Source organism: Podarcis melisellensis (genome assembly GCF_964234715.1).
Source record: "Podarcis melisellensis genome assembly, chromosome: 3".
NCBI classification, from domain to species: Eukaryota; Metazoa; Chordata; class Lepidosauria; order Squamata; family Lacertidae; genus Podarcis; species Podarcis melisellensis.
Genome location: NC_138530.1, coordinates 106695089 through 106712475, shown reverse-complemented (window position 1 = coordinate 106712475; position 17387 = coordinate 106695089). Strand labels below are relative to the sequence as shown.

At 43.5% G+C, this 17387-nt stretch overlaps 1 long non-coding RNA gene across 1 annotated transcript; it reads left to right on the top strand.

Annotated features, from left to right (window-relative positions):
* The first annotated feature begins 1878 nt into the window (after positions 1-1878).
* LOC309367346 lies at positions 1879-15927 on the top strand. The gene is made up of 4 exons (XR_014167066.1): positions 1879-2014; positions 2106-2219; positions 3332-3410; positions 15780-15927. It is a non-coding gene; the product is annotated as an uncharacterized lncRNA (long non-coding RNA).
* Positions 15928-17387: the final 1460 nt, after the last annotated feature.

Genomic DNA, 17387 nt, shown 5'->3' with positions numbered 1-17387 from the left:
ATGAAATAGTTTCTCTTTCCTTCATCCAGTCAGGCAAAATCAGCTTGAGGTTACAGTGGCCAGTCTCTCCTTCAGGAAGGCAGCATCAATATGGAGGTATATAGTCAGCCTTTGCAGGCAGTGGGGGGGCAGGGTGTGATATGGTTACCATAAACACAGGACAATCAATTGAGAATTTAACAGGCCACAACTTTATTGATTACAGGTGTCAGCAGGTTTAGCCTGCTGGCTGATTTGGAAGGGTTAACCAAGGTTAAGAATCACCCTATAACATACATCAAATTGGGGCAACTCACCATATCACCATTTTGGGGGTGCCATGGACCATTGGTCCCTTTTTTAAAAAAAGTTTTCCATGCTTTATTAAGTTTCATACATAACAAAAACAAACTTATATAAACCAAAAACAATCTTGTGTCAGTAATCTAAAGTAAATATACAAATAAAAATTGATTCAATCTTATACAGTCTCTTTTGTTCAACATTCTTACTTATGTGTGATAGACTGTCCATCTAAAATTTCTAAGATCGAATGTACCTATGATTATTACCTTCGTCTTTTCATATTTTGTAATACAGTGGTACCTCGGGTTACATACGTTTCAGGTTACATACGCTTCAGGTTACAGACTCCTCTAAGCCAGAAATAGTACCTTGGGTTAAGAACTTTGCTTCAGGATGAGAACAGAAATGGTGCTGTGGTGGCAGCAGGAAGGCCCATTAGCTAAATTGGTGCTTCGGGTTAAGAACAGTATCAGGTTAAGAATGGACCTCCAGAACGAATTAAATACTTAACCCGAGGTACCACTGTACATTGGACGCGGGTGGCACTGTGGGTTAAACCACAGAGCCTAGGACTTGCCAATCAGAAGGTTGGTGGTTCAAATCCCCTCAACAGGGTGAGCTCCTGTTGCTCAGTCCCTGCTCCTGCCAACCTAGCAGTTTGAAAGCACTTCAAAGTGCAAGTAGATAAATAGGTACCGCTCCAGCGGGAAGGTTAACGGTGTTTCCATGCGCTGCTCTGGTTCACCAGAAGTGGCTTAGTCATGCTGGCCGCATGACCCAGAAGCTGTATGCCGGCTCCCTCGGCCAATAAAGCGAGATGAGTGCCGCAACCCCAGAGTCAGCCACAACTGGACCTAATGGTCAGGGGTCCCTTTACCTTTACCTTAACTCCACTGTACATTCTTACAATGTATCGTACCAATTTTCCTTATTTCTTTGTTATTATTTTGTACAGAGGTCATTCAAATGCAGCACCGGTCCCTTTTTTGGGTGTCCAGACAAAAGCATCTCCCTAGGATCCCATCAAGGGGATACTCTGATCCCTTGGAGTGGGTTGGGAGAGGAGCTATTCCTCGTCAAATTAGACTAAGGATCCAACGCATTGCCTTATCCGCCATAAGTTGTGACAATTGCTATGAGGTGGGCAAAACCCTCAGACAGACCCAGTCAGTCTGAAGGCAAATTTCTCCCTGGCTCTGACTACTGTGACTGAAAATTTGCACAGCAAGGTCCTCTACAGGGCAGCCCACGAACACACAGAGTAGGGAACAATGGGTGATGGAATCCGACCCAAGATTTCCCTCTGTTTCACTCCCAAACCATGCCCCTGGGGTTTCCCACGATTGGCTGCAACCATGGGTGAGCCCCAGCGCTCAGTGTGGCTGGAGGAGGGAGTGAAATCATCCCCTGGCCACACCGAAGCCAAGATGCTGCCCCGACCCGCCATTGCCATGCTGGACCATGACCGATGCTCCCAGCCAACTGGCAGTAAATGGGCTTTCTCCTGCAAATTGACATCAGCATGAGGTCACAATGACTGGCTGATGTCTTTCATACAGCATCACCATGAGGTCACAGTGGCCAGCATCTCCTTCAAGCTGGGAAGATCAACATGAGGTCACAATGGCCAGTCTCATATTCCCTCTCAAAGACTGAAGCAAGAAGGAAGCAGCATGTCTGGGGCTTGGGGTTTTGTTGTTTTAAAACAGAGAAAGACTTTTCTTTTGTGGTAAGGTCCTATGCTTTCTTCTTTATCCCTCCAACCAAGTAGGTATCCACCACCCTCAAAAAATGGCTTTGGTTTTGCCATTAATATACAGATAAGCAGAAATCTGAGGAAATTGACCAAAAGGACATTTTTATCTGCTGATACACAGAATTCAGAGTACAGTTGTACCTCGAGTTACAGAAGCTTCAGGTTACAGACGCTTCAGGTAACAGATTCCGCCAACCCAGAAGTAGTACCTTGGGTTAAGAACTTTGCTTCAGGATGAGAACAGAAATCGTGCTCTGCCGGCACAGTGGCAGCAGGAGACCCCAGTAGCTAAAGTGATGCCTCAGGTTAAGAACAGTTTCAGGTTAAGAACAGACCTCCAGAACGAATTAAGTTCTTAACCCGAGGTACCACTGTACATACTGCTCTACTCCCTTTCTTCTCACTAGAAGTGAAATAACTGTGTTGGCAAGTTTGAATCTTTGAGGCCAGTGCCTGGCAGTTGGGTCTATGAGCTACCCTGCCATTTTAATTACCCAGGATACCCACAATGGAGTATTGTGTGAAATTTCAACAGTGGAATCATAGCAACCTGCCACAGGTCACAGTGCGGTTTAAGCCCACACTGCTGTTACCAGGGTCCAAATAACATTTTGCTAGGAGGCCCTGCAGCCCAGAGCTGAACCTCTATTTGGCTATCATAACATTATTTGCAGGAAAGCCAGTCAATTTTTAACAGATATTGCTAAGAGAATTATCTGTTTTGCATTTTCTGCACCTGTTTTTTTATCCCGTCAATCTGAAGAGATGTGATATTCTTCTGAAGCTCACTGTGTCTATCAATCAACCACTGTGACTCTCTCCCCCCACCCCTTTCAGGGGTACAGATTTAATTTCATTTCCAAAGCAAAAACCTCTCCCACAGCGACTTTGGATGCATACAGAGGGCTTATAGACATGAACAACATGCATAGCTATGGAAAGGGGAGCGCAACATTATCCATTCAAAATGCCTGTGTGAAAATATGTGAGGAAAATCTAATCGGCTCCATGGAAATCGGCCACTCTTAATTATTATGCTCAGTTGAAACTCTTTTCTCTCTCCCCTACCCCCCCTTTTATGTTGGTTGTGAATATTACCTCTCAATGTTTCCTGACAGCTCTCTGTGATTTGTTATCAGCTCAGTTGTTTAAAAAATAGTAAGAGGGGAGAGCAGACTTTCAGCTATGATTTGACAGAATCCGACACTTAAAAAAATAATCATCAGCTCCCTCCAGCTGGAGGCAACATCCTCTTTAGTTACAATCTGCTCCAATTATATTTTTCTCTAGGTAGCAGTCAGAGTTTAGGCTAACTTGGAGGAGGTGAGGAACAGTGAGACTTTGTAAGTCACTTAACTCTCTTACCCAGGTAATTCTGCTGCTGCTGTTGCTTTTTTTTCATTTGTCAGCTCCCTTAGGAGGTATCCTATAAGGTCCCTGAGGCTAACCTGGTGGATAATAATGATGATAATAATGATAATAATAATAATAATAATAATAATAATAATAATAATAATAATAATAATAATTTATTATTTGTACCCCGCCCATCTGGCTGGGTTTCCCCAGCCACTCTGGGCGGCTTCCATAGAAACCAGAAAACACTAAAATATCATACATTAAAAACTTCCCTGCCTTAAGATGTCTTCTGAATGTCAGGTAGTTGTTTATCGTTTTGACATCTGATGGGAGGGCGTTCCACAGGGCGGGTGCCACTACCGAAAAGGCCCTCTGCCTGGTTCCCTGTAGCTTTGCTTCTCGCAATGAGGGAACCGCCAGAAGGCCCTCAGCGCTGGACCTCAGCGTCCGGGCAGAACGATGGGGGTGGAGATGCTCCTTCAGGTATACTGGGCCGAGGCCGTTTAGGGCTTTAAAGGTCAACACCAACACTTTGAATTGTGCTTGGAAACGTACTGGGAGCCAATGTAGGTCTTTCAAGACCGGTGTTATGTGGTCTCGGCGGCCGCCCGCAGTCACCAGTCTAGCTGCCGCATTCTGGATTAGCTGTAGTTTCCGAGTCACCTTCAAAGGTAGCCCCACGTAGAGCGCATTGCAGTAGTCCAAGCGGGAGATAACTAGAGCATGCACCACTCTGGCGAGACAGTCCACGGGCAGGTAGGGTCTCAGCCTGCGTACCAGGTGGATATGAGGAAGGGGCAAGGAAATCTCTCTCTTTGTCTGTCAGATATGGATGTCTTGTGACATAAAATACTAGTAATAGGGAAATAGCGACCTAAAGTCCTTTCATGATACAGCTTTATATATATGTATATAAAAGACAAAGAAAAACCTCGCTCCATTTCTGTGCAAATTCTTTAATCTTCCCTGGAACCCCGGTGGATTCTTAAATGGAATTAGATCGTAAGACAAAATGGCTTTCAGGAGACTATCTCTTGGCCTCTCGTCCACAGTGCTATAAAAAGAACGGCATTGCTCTCTCGAACGCAACTTTCTCAGAGGTGTGCTTTCAAGAGTGTCAGCCGAGGCAAATCCATGTCATAAATGCAGTGGTATTGTTTCTCTCCCACCCCCCCACCCCCACAATATTTATGGAGAAGGGACGAGAGAAATCATTTCTCCCCCTTCTCCTGCCAAATTGGAGCTGTTTTCATTACCACTCAAATGTGAGAAATCGATAGGAAGGGGGGTGGGGAGATAAGGGCAATAACCATTAGTGAGATGGGTAGAGAAATTCGCACTTGAGAAGCGAAATGCCGGCAGAGCTTTGTTTTCCCGCTTCCTCTCTTATAGCAAAAGGTCTGCCCCTCCCTCCCTTTGGTGAAATTGCATTTTTAAACTTTTTGCTACTGAGGGGTGAGGTAGCTTTTTATTGCTATTTGCCAATATGTAATTCCCATATATGAAACAAACAAACAAAAAACACAGGCTGCAGTACTTCTTCTTCTTTGGTGATCACTCGTAGCCGAGTAAGATTGTCTTCTATGAACATGGTCTTAATGGTGTGTCCGTAAGTGATTGTGGAGGCCAATTCTGGATCCACACATCCTTCCACAGTGGGGATATAGGTTTCTGGGTGGGAGTTGATCACGGTGTGGATTTGCCAAGCGTGCCTTCCTCTTAGCACGTTTCTCCCTTTCATCCTGTGTTTGAGCGTCTTCAAAGCCCATGACACCTTTTGTAAAGGCTGTTCTCCATTTGGGAGGCTAGTGTTTCCCAATTGTCAGTGTTTATACTACATTTTTTTTAGATTTGCCTTGAGAGAGTCTCTAAACCTCTTTTGTTGACCACCAGCATTATGCTTCCATTTTTAAGTTCGGAATAGAGTAGTTGCTTTGGAAGATGATAATCAGCCATCTGAAAAAACATGACCAGTCCAACGAAGTTGATGTTGAAGAATAATTGTTTTGACACTGGTGATCTTTGCTTCTCTCAATACACTGGCATTAGTTCGTCTGTCTTCCCAAGTGATGTGTAAAAATTTTCAGAGACACCATTGATGGAATCTTTTGAGGAGTTGCAGATGGTGTTTATAAGTGATCCATGTTTCACAATCAAGTAAGCATATTATATCCGCTAGGAGTAAGTAGGACTTTGACCTCAGTGGGACTTACATCAGAGGAGATACACATAGCATTGTGTTGGCTGTCTTCTAGTGTTGGGATTCCAGTGCGAGAGAGAATTCCTTTCGGCATGTCTTTTTCCATGCTTATGGCTATCATGCCCGAAGGTGGTGCGGGACTGCACACCCTCCTCTGCCAATCCCACCCTCAACACCTGCCCCAGCTTGGACTCATACCCAGAGGGGATTGCATATGAGAACCTGCTCATTCCATCTGAAAGCATGTCACACGTTTAGGATCCCGGCAAGACATTTGTGGGTTGTGATTGTGAGGAGCACCTACCCTGAGCAGCTGCTCACACATAGCAGGGCCCCACCACACATTTGCCCACACTGAGTGTGTTAAGGGGAGGTTCAGTGGCATGGTCCGGGTCCTGGCCCACCTTCCATTGTAGCATAATGCATACATTATATAACGTGGGTGGCGCTGTGGTCTAAACCACCAAGCCTCTTAGGCTTGCCGATCAGAAGGTTGGTGGTTCGAATCCCCACGATGGAGTGAGCTCCCATTACTCTGTCCCAGCGCCTGCCAACCTAGCAGTTCAAAAGTACACCAGTGCAAGTAGATAAATAGGTACCACTGTGGTGGGAAGGCAAAAGGCATTTTGTCCCGGTGTCCCGTTAAGCCAGAAGCAGTTTAGTCATGCTGGCCACTGTGGGATGTAATCCATTAGTACAGTCAAATCAACATTCCTTGTTTCCCTACAGCGGGCACAGCCAGGGGGATGTTACTCCAGTCAGTATAACTTCCTGTTCCCCTGGTCTGGAGCATCCTCCCCCTGCATGTGATCTAGGAGATGGGTATGGCCCTGGCTGACTCCATAAAAGAGCCGAGTTACGCAGCCATTTTCTCTCTCTTGCTCTCTCTCTCTTGTTTGCTGCTCTCTTGCTGCCATGCTGCTCTCCTGCAGCCATTTTGTTCTCTTAATATAATTTTGCTGTCTGCTGGTTCTCAGCCAGCAGCACATGAGCTCAGTCTCCATGTGAGATGAACTCACAGATTGTTATGTAACTAGTGAGTAAAGCCTGCCTTCCAGGGATCAAATCGTGAAGTGAAATGTGAGAAAACTTCTTGTTACTTTTAAGGAAAGACTCTTGTGTCTTTATTCTTTTAAGAGGGATAAAAGGGGACACCAGGAATAATCCAGCTGGGCAAACCAAATTGGATTACTTAACTGAAGAGATTCAAATGAATCTGCAAACTAGCTTCCTGCTATATTGAGGGGAAGCTGATCTGCTACATCACTCACTAGCGTGAGTGAAGGAAGGATAATGCTTATTCAATATATCCTTTCCTGCTATCCAGATGACCTGGAAAGCTGTCTGTGGACAAACGCTGGCTCCCTCGGCCTGAAAAGTGAGATTAGCACTGCTCCCCGTAGTTGCCTTTGACTGGATCCAACCAGGGTCATACCCATCTGACCATCAGGGTCAAAGGGTCATTTACCTTTTTACCTTAATGCATACATTGTTGTTGTTGTTGTTGTTGTTGTTGTTGTTGTTGTTGTTGTTCACAGAGCAAAATCAGGACTTCATATACACATATCAAGTCAAAGGACAAAAGATTCAAGCATCAGGGTCATACACTGTTGCACATACCTCATTTGTTTGTTTTTAGTATCTGGAAATTGTACTGTGGCAGTGTTTGACCCCATACCTGGCTATCCTTGCTATATAAATTCGTAATCTGAGCTGCTTCACTGCAGAAGCATTGGCTCCCTTAACGTTCCTAGCTTCAATGCAGAGCTGGCCTGAAGTGGAGAAAGGGATGTTCTCCTTCACTTCCCCACACAATTTTGCTCAGTGAACCACCCCATCAGCTGATACTGCTCTCAGAATGCAGTTCATTCCTTTAGATTCACAATGGCCAACTATGAGGCTCTATTGCACTTTTAAAAATCCCAGCTGTGGCAAGCAAGTGGCTATTTTTTTGGTCAAGACATTTGCTTTAAAGTATTTGTAATCCGCCCTTCAACCTGCAGTTCCCAGGGTGTAGATACAGAGGCATCAAAATCAGTTAAAGGTATGAAGCATCAAGCAAAATACAATAATGAAAATCCACCATAAAACTGCAGGTCCATAAAAACAAATCTGCAGCAATGTACAGTCATTCTGATTTCCACCGGAGAAAAACACCATGCAGTGCTAGCAGTTGTTCCAGCTCATTTGTCGAGTCGAGAAAGGCTACTGGAGCTTTTCCTAGGAAATGGGCCTCTGGTTATAGACAAGTGCCAACCCTGTTCCATCAATATGCCTTGGTGCACGTAATTTTCCCGGGTCAGGAGATGATCCATGTTATGGATCACAAATCCCACCAGCCACCACTGGTGACCATGTAACTGGTCACTCGGCCGAAGCAAAGGGCAACATTTTCATATTCTGCCATTGCACTGTTTTGAACGTAAAACTATTTCATCCCAATAAGGGATCGCTTTCAATAAGTAACTATGATATGAAAATACATATACACTATTATTTTGAACAAATTTCATGGATAGGCTCTACCTCGTAACAGCGTGAGAGAAATCAATAGGATTTAGCCAAGCTAACTGTGCACATAATTGCAGCCTTCGTTTCGGGAGCGAGACATGAAATGCTGAGCTGCCAGGCTCTCCTCCGTCTTTCAATGAAATATTCAGTTGGGCCTCAATGAGTTTATCAAGCTACAAAAGAATTTTATTGTTGTTTACCGAGTCAGACTGTCCATTTTTGTTTGTTTTGATGCCTCCAGCTGTGTTAGATTGTCCTGAAAAGTACCTCGTTCACTTATCAGTTGATCTAAACCACCAGATATGCATGCCATAAATCCAGCTCACTCTATGGAGCTGCTCTTTTGCCATTTGCAATCAGAATATCATCATGTAAATTAGATTATGTTTTCTCTGCATGTTTTGGAGTTGCTCTAACTGTGCGGTAGCCAAACTCATCTGTGGAAAACAGAGACGGGCTCATGCTTTTCAGACATGGGCAGGGCATACTCAGATATAAGACACAGATTCGAGAATAGCTGAGAAACTTCCAGAAGCCCTACCAGATGCACATCTGAGGCACATCTTATACAACATCTTTACCCATTACAAAATTATTCTCCTAATTGCCAGTCATATCTCTGTGCTTGCTTAAAGAATACATGAAAATTACCTGTTCCTTATGACTCACAATGTACATTAGCTGTTTTCCCACATCACATGAGGTACATGGGCTATGACCCTAAATGCACCTGCCTGGGAGTTAGCCACATTGAACCCACAAGGACTTAATACAAAGCAGAAATTCGTAGGGACCAATATGGAAATTCACAGGAACCAATATGGAAACCAATAGGTGCTTCTGGGGACTCACACCCACTCAATGCTAGAGAAGGGGTAGAAATTCATCCCAGTATGCATTTAAAGGTGAATTTTAAATGCTCGCACATTTTGAAACAATATGCAGACCAAAACACACTTGTCCTTCAAAATTGCATCTCTCTGAATTTTGCAATGCAGCTCTCCGCCTAAGTAATGTTTGCAAAAACCCATATAACAAGGTAAAGCATGCATATAGATCCATATATTACTGAAAATAACGTTCAAAAATGGGAGGACATATTAGTGAGGGCCATTTAAAGACCAAGTTGTGTTGCTTCATGTAAAGCCATCTTAAGCTGTTATGCAATTAAGAGACTAGGTAAGAGCCTGTGTCATGTTTGGCTTCCTCACACTGTATACAAAGTGAGAAGGACACTGGTCCTCTGGATTAAGTGAGGGAAGGGCTTAAGGACTTACTCACAAGTATGCGCAATATTTCACAACTTTTTTATCTCTCTTTTTAAACTAGCTAATTGTTACGTTGTGGGAGAACATAGCAGACGACACAGCGATTTATCCAGAGCAGCTCTTTACTTGTAAGCTGGACAGAACTGAACAGCAAACAGCTCAGCCGGCCTGCTTTTATAGGCAGCCGGCTGTCAACATTGTAGCAACAACAACCCAGAGTTTCCCGCCTAAAATAACTGACGTGGACCTGAGTGAAAACTATCTACAATATCCCCCTGCTGGCCCAGGGTGAAACTTCACTACATAACACCAATAACACAGCTCACTTGTTGCCAATCCTTTGGGGCCAGTGGGCAAATTTGCAACTTGGAAAGTGCTGTGGGTACCAGTGGCGGGGAAAAAACTGCTGCATATCCTCCAAATCTTGGGTCCCAAAACTGGGACATGCATATTCCTACCTGTTCTTCCACGTAAGTCATATGACCCACAAGAGATCACAGAGCCCCAAAGACATGATTTTTTCAGGGCCATGCTCGCACAGCACCCAAAACCATGCATTTTGGGGCATCACACTTTTTTTCTGGGCAAGATCTCAGTGTGAATTGTAAAAAAAGCCCCCCAAGCTTTCCTTTTGGGAATTATAGGGACAGAACTACCCAAACTGTATAGAAATTTATTCATGTATGCAACTACAGTGGCAAAAGAAGAATGGATACAAAAACGTATGGAATATGCAGAAATGGCGAAACTTACTGGGGGGGAAAGAAATCAAGATAACAAACTTTTTATAAAAGAATGGAAATGGTTTATTGAATATTTACAAATAAACTGTAAACAGATAAGAACATTGGCAGGATTGTTGTAATAACCTGCATTTTTATAAGAGTATATAAAGTAAATGAATAAATGAGCAAATTAAGTTAATTTGGATATGCAGAAAGCATTGAGAATAAATTTAAGAAACCACAGAAAGAGGGGGAAGGAAGTCAAGTTTTGAAATGTTAAAAGGATTGTAAAATTATTGAAATGTATAAAATTGAAAATAATAATAATAATAATAATAATAATAATAATAATAATAATAATATATCTCAGTGTGAAATTGCAAGAGAGCACAGCACCCAAAATGGCTGCTGTGTTCTCAAATGAGAAAACAAGACATCTCGTTCTTTTCCGGGACACTTGCAGGGTATGCTGCTGTGGGAGTGTGGTACATCACAAGTTGACTGTCATGGGGGAAGGGTGGCATAACATGACACAAAATGGCTGCCACAAATAAAAGAGATCGGGTCACAAAAAGGTGTGAGCATTCCCCCATTAGACAAATTGGGTCCTCCCTTAAAGAGGGCACATATTGCGGTGAGACCTGGACAACCGACACACTGTGTTGTGGGTGGGTTCAAGTGGTAAGCCACAATACTCAATTGGTAGGTCCCTCGAAGCTGTGTGCAATCTGGCCAATGGGACACAGTCCAAACGGTTTGAGGAACCTATTTATGCCCATGCACGTGACCCAGAGCTTCCTCTTTCGGTGCGTGCATTCGGAACACCCACCCACCTCTCCCTACTTTTAGAGCTTGTTGTGCTTGACCTTGCTATGGCACCGTGTGTCATCTGTCGTTGGGACAGGGGCACAGCAGGAATTTCCCCCACTGGGCTGATTGGCTGTTGCCATTTGGATTTCGCCTGCCACGTAGCAAATCGTCACAACTTGTAAGGTTGCGAATAGGCTCTGGTTCAGGTGATAGGGATGGGAGAACGCTCTCGCCATCCCTATGTGAAGGGTATTCCATTAAAGGAATCCAGGGACTCGACGGTCTGGTCAACCCCTGAGTGGGGGTTGTGCCCGTGCCTGAGTCCAGGGGGACATTTGGGTGGCAGAGATAGCCCGTGCCCGGCTTTCCACTTATCCAGGTGTTCACCATTGGCTGACCTATGCTGGCGCCCTGGGTCAGCGCTACGTGCATGGCAGGGAGCTAGTCGAATCAGAGCCTATGCAACCAGTCACTTTCTGTAATCAATAAAGTTGTGGCCTAAATTCTGCCAAAAAGCAACCCTAAAACTTGAGTCAAGTGTGAATTTATTTAGGGGGGAGGTTTCTGGGCCTGAACACCCAAACACACCAGAAGGCAATCGCATCAGCTATCACTGCACTTGCTCACAGAAGGGAACACTTTGCACTTCTCTGTTCAGATTGGGAGGGTAGATCCTGGCATGCAATTAAATGTGTCTGAGTTCACATGTTCAACATATAGACATTGAGGCAGTACAAATAGGAACTGAACAGGATGAGCAAACAATCTTTGCATTGTGTTTGAGGAAATATATTTGAGGGGATTTATTTCTCAGCGCTGGAGGAGGTATACATAATTATAGACAGGAGTAGCAACCAATGTGCGGACTTTGGCTTGATACTCTTGTTTCCTAGTGATACCCGTCTCCCCCTCCCCCCCATTTCACCAAGACTGAACAAGGAATTTCCTAGGGAAAGGGAACAAATTTGCACTTTCTGGAACAATATGCCAACCAAAATACAGCTGTCTTTTAAAATGCACTTTTCTTCAGATTCTGCAGTGCAGTTTTCCAACCTAAGAATTTTTTTTTAAAAGGTGAACTGGAGGCAGTTGGAGGATGGATGGTGGCTAACAGATTGAGGTTGAATCCTGACAAGACAGAAGTACTGTTTTGGGGGGACAGGAGGCTGGCAGGTGTGGAGGATTCCCTGGTCCTGAATGGGGTAACTGTGCCCCTGAAGGACCAGGTGCACAGCCTGGGAGTCATTTTGGACTCACAGCTGTCCATGGAGGCACAGGTCAAATCTGTGTCCAGGGCAGCTGTTTACCAGCTCCATCTGGTACATAGGCTGAGACCCTATCTGCCTGCGGACTGCCTCGCCAGAGTGGTACATGCTCTGGTTATCTCCCGCTTGGACTACTGCAATGCGCTCTACGTGGGGCTACCTTTGAAGGTGACCCGGAAACTACAGCTAATCCAGAATGCGGCAGCTAGACTGGTGACTGGGAGCGGCCGCCAAGACCATATAACACCGGTCTTGAAAGACCTACATTGGTTCCCAATACGTTTCCGAGCACAATTCAAAGTGTTGGTGCTGACCTTTAAAGCCCTAAAAGGCCTCGGTCTGAAGGAGCTTCTCCACCCCCATCGTTCTACCCAGTCACTGAGGTCCAGCACCGAGGGCCTTCGGGCGGTTCCCTCACTGCGAGAAGCCAAGTTACAGGGAACCAGGTAGAGGGCCTTCTCGGTAGTGGCGCCCTCCCTGTGGAACGCCCTCCCACCAGATGTCAAAGAGAACAACAACTACCAGACTTTTAGAAGACATCTGAAGGCGGCCCTGTTTAGGGAGGCTTTTGATGTTTGATGTAGCACAGTATTTTAATATATATTTTTTGGAAGCCACCCAGAGTGGCTGGGGAAGCCCAGCCAGATGGGCAGGGTATAAATAATAAATTATTATTATTATTATTATTATTATTATTATTATTATTATTATTATTATAAATGTGGTGAACTGGAAAAATGAGAAACAGGGAGAAGCTGAAATTAACTGATCTGCCTATTCCTAACAAGAAGCCAAGAAATGTCGGTACCTTACTGGATCAAACTGAGGTGCATTTGGTTTAGCACACTGTTTCGAATGATGTTCCTCACACACCAAGATGCCTGTGGGATGTCCAGACAAAGGGCAATAAAGCTAATGGCCTTCATCAAAGCACAAATGGGGAATGTAAGTAATTTGTACACAGTAAATTACATCTATATAAATACCCCGACCGACATTCTAAAATTCTTTTAAAGCCAGATCTTGGATATCCCCTCTATTCCCATCTTGTTTGCGAAATATGAAAATAATAAGATGTGTTTTCCTGGAAGCAAGGCTGTATTAGTATTTGTGAACGGCTCTCCATTCTCTGCTGCGGTCTGTCTAATAGCCTTTCCAGATCTGCGCTGCAGGCCTTTTAAGAATGTAATCTCTATAATCTATATCAATTTATTTTAATTTAGCACATTTGTTCCTTGTTTGTAGTAATGGATCAGCTGTTGCTTGGTGTTTTGACTCATGCTGGAATATGAATACAAATAAGAACAGGAATAAAACCCCAGTGCCTTGATCATCGGAGGCCCTGGAAAAGCTGACCTCATCCAGCCAGGACAGCAACAGCAATGTTGTGTTTAATTATCCTGCTGACAAAAAGTGAGGCTTCATTACCTCTGCTGAGCAATAGACAACTCAGACAAATTTTATAGCATCCTCTAAATGGCCTGAGACTCCAAACTGTCTTTGTTAATACCTGTGATTCTCTGTTACTTAATTTCCCTCGTTGTTGTTGTTTTCTCTGCCACATCTTCAGTTTACACTTTCTAAACATTTTGGTGATTCCACAGAAACCCAGGATTTTTTTTAATATAACATTTTTATTAGTTTTTAGCATATTAATTATCATTCATACAACAAAACTTCTCATCTTATGCAACATTTTTTTGGACTTCCATCAACACCTCTGATGATTTTCCGTTCTTATCACTTATTATGCATTTCTTAATTTCATATTACCTTTAATTATATTGACTAACAATCCTCATGGTCTTTTTTGCAATATTTCAAATAATTCACCTTACAAAACTTCTTGCAAACCTACTAGCGTAATCTGATCCTCACAATTTCTTTTCAAATAGTCCGTCAATTTACTCCAGTTTTCTGAGAATCTCTGGTCCCGCAGGTTTCAAATTCTTACTATTAGTTTGTCTAATTCTGCATAGCCCATCAGTTTCATCCTCCATTCTTCTTTTGTCGGTAATTCTTCTTGCTTTCAATTTTGTGCCAATAAGAAACCCAGGATTAAATTGTAAACCACAGAGCCGGGCCCCTGTCTTTGCCACCATCACAGAGGCACATTTCTTTGGGGAAGTCCTGAGAGAATCTGAACAAACACCAACACTGATGCTGTAAATGTGGGTACCAGGTTGAGAGCTGCAACTGGATGACCTCACAGCTTCTTCCAGTTCAATGTCTCTTTCAATGGAACCAGGACTCATTTTCTTGAATCATGATGGCACACAGTTTCTAATGGCTGTGTTTTGCCAAGATTAATGTTTCTCTCCTCATATGAACTGTCCCGGACCCTGTGATCATCATCTAAGGCTCTTCTTCGTGTGCGTCATCCACAAGAGGTCCGGAGGGTAGCAACACAAGATTAGGCCTTTTCGGTGGTTGTTCCCCATTTCTGGAATGCTCTCCCCAGGGAGGCTCACCTGGCGCCTCCGTTACATATCTTTAAGCACCAGGCAAAAACATCTCTCTTCTCCCAGGCCTTTGGCTAATCAAACTATGGTCTTCTAAACTGGGGGGGGGGGTATTGTTTTGGTTTGTCATTATGGTTTTTTAAAATTATTATTACAAACCATCCTGTGATCCTTGGGTGAAGGGCAATATGGAAATTTAAGAAATAATAAATAATGCCACATAAATAGGATGGCCACATGTCCTACTTTGGTGAGGTTGGGCCTCTAATTGAAGAGTGTCTGGCCCAAGTTCAGTTTAACGGCAAATAACATTTATTTTACTAAATAAAGAAGAAGGGAAAGCCAGGGAGGAGGTGGGCAGTTTTGAAGTGCTCTTCAACATATAGAACATAGACAGAAAACTGAGCAGACACATAGATTACTGGCCACAGTCTTCCTCACTATGCAGAGATGTTTCTGGGTTTCTATTTAAATTATAGTAATTATTGCCAAATTTGCATCTTTATATATAGATTAGCATATGCAAAACGTAAATCTATAATACCTGGTCTGTTTTTCTGTGATGCAATAGCCCAGTTCATAGAACCTGAGACTCATAATCTCAGGGTTGTGGGTTTGAGCCAAGAATTCCTGCATCACAGGGTGTTGAGCTAGATGTCTCTCGTGGTCCCTCCCAACTCCACAGTTCTATGATTCTATTGTTGCTCTTTTTTGATGCACAAGAAAGCAGCCACCCAAGAGATAAACTAGGAAGACATGTAGATAAATCTGAAACATTATTACAGCAGATTCCTGCAGGGTGGTCTAGCAGAGGGCTATAGGCTCATTAGGCTGGCACTTCCTGGCACTTTCAGCACAGTTTTCAGAAAAGGATGTCATACATATTGACCTCCCTCCAAGAAGTTCCTAGATGCATAAAATGAGACAAGGAACAAGTGCAAAACACAGTTTATGCATCGATGTCCGCGTTCAAACCATTTATCAATAATAAGCAACAAGCTATTGGCTTTGTTCCAGGAAAGAAAGGAGGGTGGGAAATCAGTTTTAAGTTTAAACAAGCACAGGGGTAAAGTAAGCCCCTTTTAACAAATTATTTTAATCTCTGTTGCTGTGACTAATGTGGATTTTCCTTGCACAGAGGGGGCAGAGAGAGAGGAGATGGTGACTTCTGTAAGAGAGGAGACAGATGCAGTCTGCCTGCAGCCACACACATTTGCTCAACAGGCCACCTCTGCTGCCATAATTCTTCCAGGAGGGAGCCAATAAAAAAATCATATAAAATTTTATTATGTTTGTGACACTAGTTATTATATCCAGCAGTCAGAATGCTTACCCAGAGGCAGGGCCTTTCCTGGTCCTTAGTGCAGAGTAAATTGCAGGACTGTCAAGAGGGAAAGTGAAACACTAAAACAATGGGAGGAAAGTCTGAATTCATTCTGGAGCATTTAGAATATTACACGGCAATATAAAGCCTGAATGCAGCAGTGAACACACAGAGCAAGGCAGCTAATAAAAAGGAATTGCAGGCAAATGAACCAACAAAGCCCAGACAGGACTTTCAAGGTTTGAAGTAAAAGGAGAATTGTCAACAAAACTAAGCTTTTTATTTTTTAAAAAAGGTAATTCAAAATTGCTACCTACCAGTAACTTCTCATGACCTCTGAAATGATGGGTCTGGGAAAAGAAAAGATTCTATCACTGCACATTCTATCCTGCACTACTATTTGATTCGCATGAATCAAAAACATGGAGTGAGAACTGCTGTGAGACGTTAGGATCTGAGCCTGGATTTGGGTCCAGGATCTTCCCACGCTACCCCAAAATGATATTCTTTCCCCATTTTACTCCGTCTCCTCTCTCTGCATCCTCATGTTCTCTTCCTTTTATGGACTTTGATGTGCTTTTCCTCAGGTCCTGCCCTGTGACCATTTACTTTCGCTGCAGAACATGACAATCTCTCTAACACACACATAGATCTTCAGCATACTCTGCAAGTGCCCTGGAAAAAACGGAGTATTCTGTTTTCTTGCGCAAGAGCACGGCGGCCATTTTGGGTGCCATGATCTCACATGACTTTGCTCTGAGAGGTTGCCCCCCAAAGAGCTTTTTTCAGAGCCGTGATCTTCTGCAGCACCCCAAAACACACAAATGCCTGTCAAAACACACAAAACACACAAATGCATGTCTTTGGCAAGCTAAAGGTAATGCACACACAGAGAAAATTTACTAAGGCTAAACAGTGCAATCATGGCCATGTGTACCTATCAGAAGTCCATCCTATTGAATGGACTTACTCCCATTGGGATGAGGATTGGAGGTAGGATTGAAGCCTAAATTTGTTGACTGTAAAAAAAATCCCTCGTTTCTCATTAATTTTTTATTTTTCAATAAAAGCACATTCTTTACATTTAACAAATGGAGTTACAGTACAGTGGTACCTTGGGTTACATACGCTTCAGGTTACATACGCTTCAGGTTACAGACTCCGCTAACCCAGAAATAGTACCTCGGGTGAAGAACTTTGCTTCAGGATGAGAACAGAAATCGTGCTCCAGTGGCACGGCAGCAGCAGGAGGCCCCATTAGCTAAAGTGGTGCTTCAGGTTAAGAACAGTTTCAGGTTTAGAACGGATCTCCGGAACAAATTAAGTACGTAACCCGAGGTACTGCTGTATACGATATTACTGATATTCAAAATAACTACAAGCGGTAGATGCCATTGTATACACTTGAGCTCTGCACGGAAA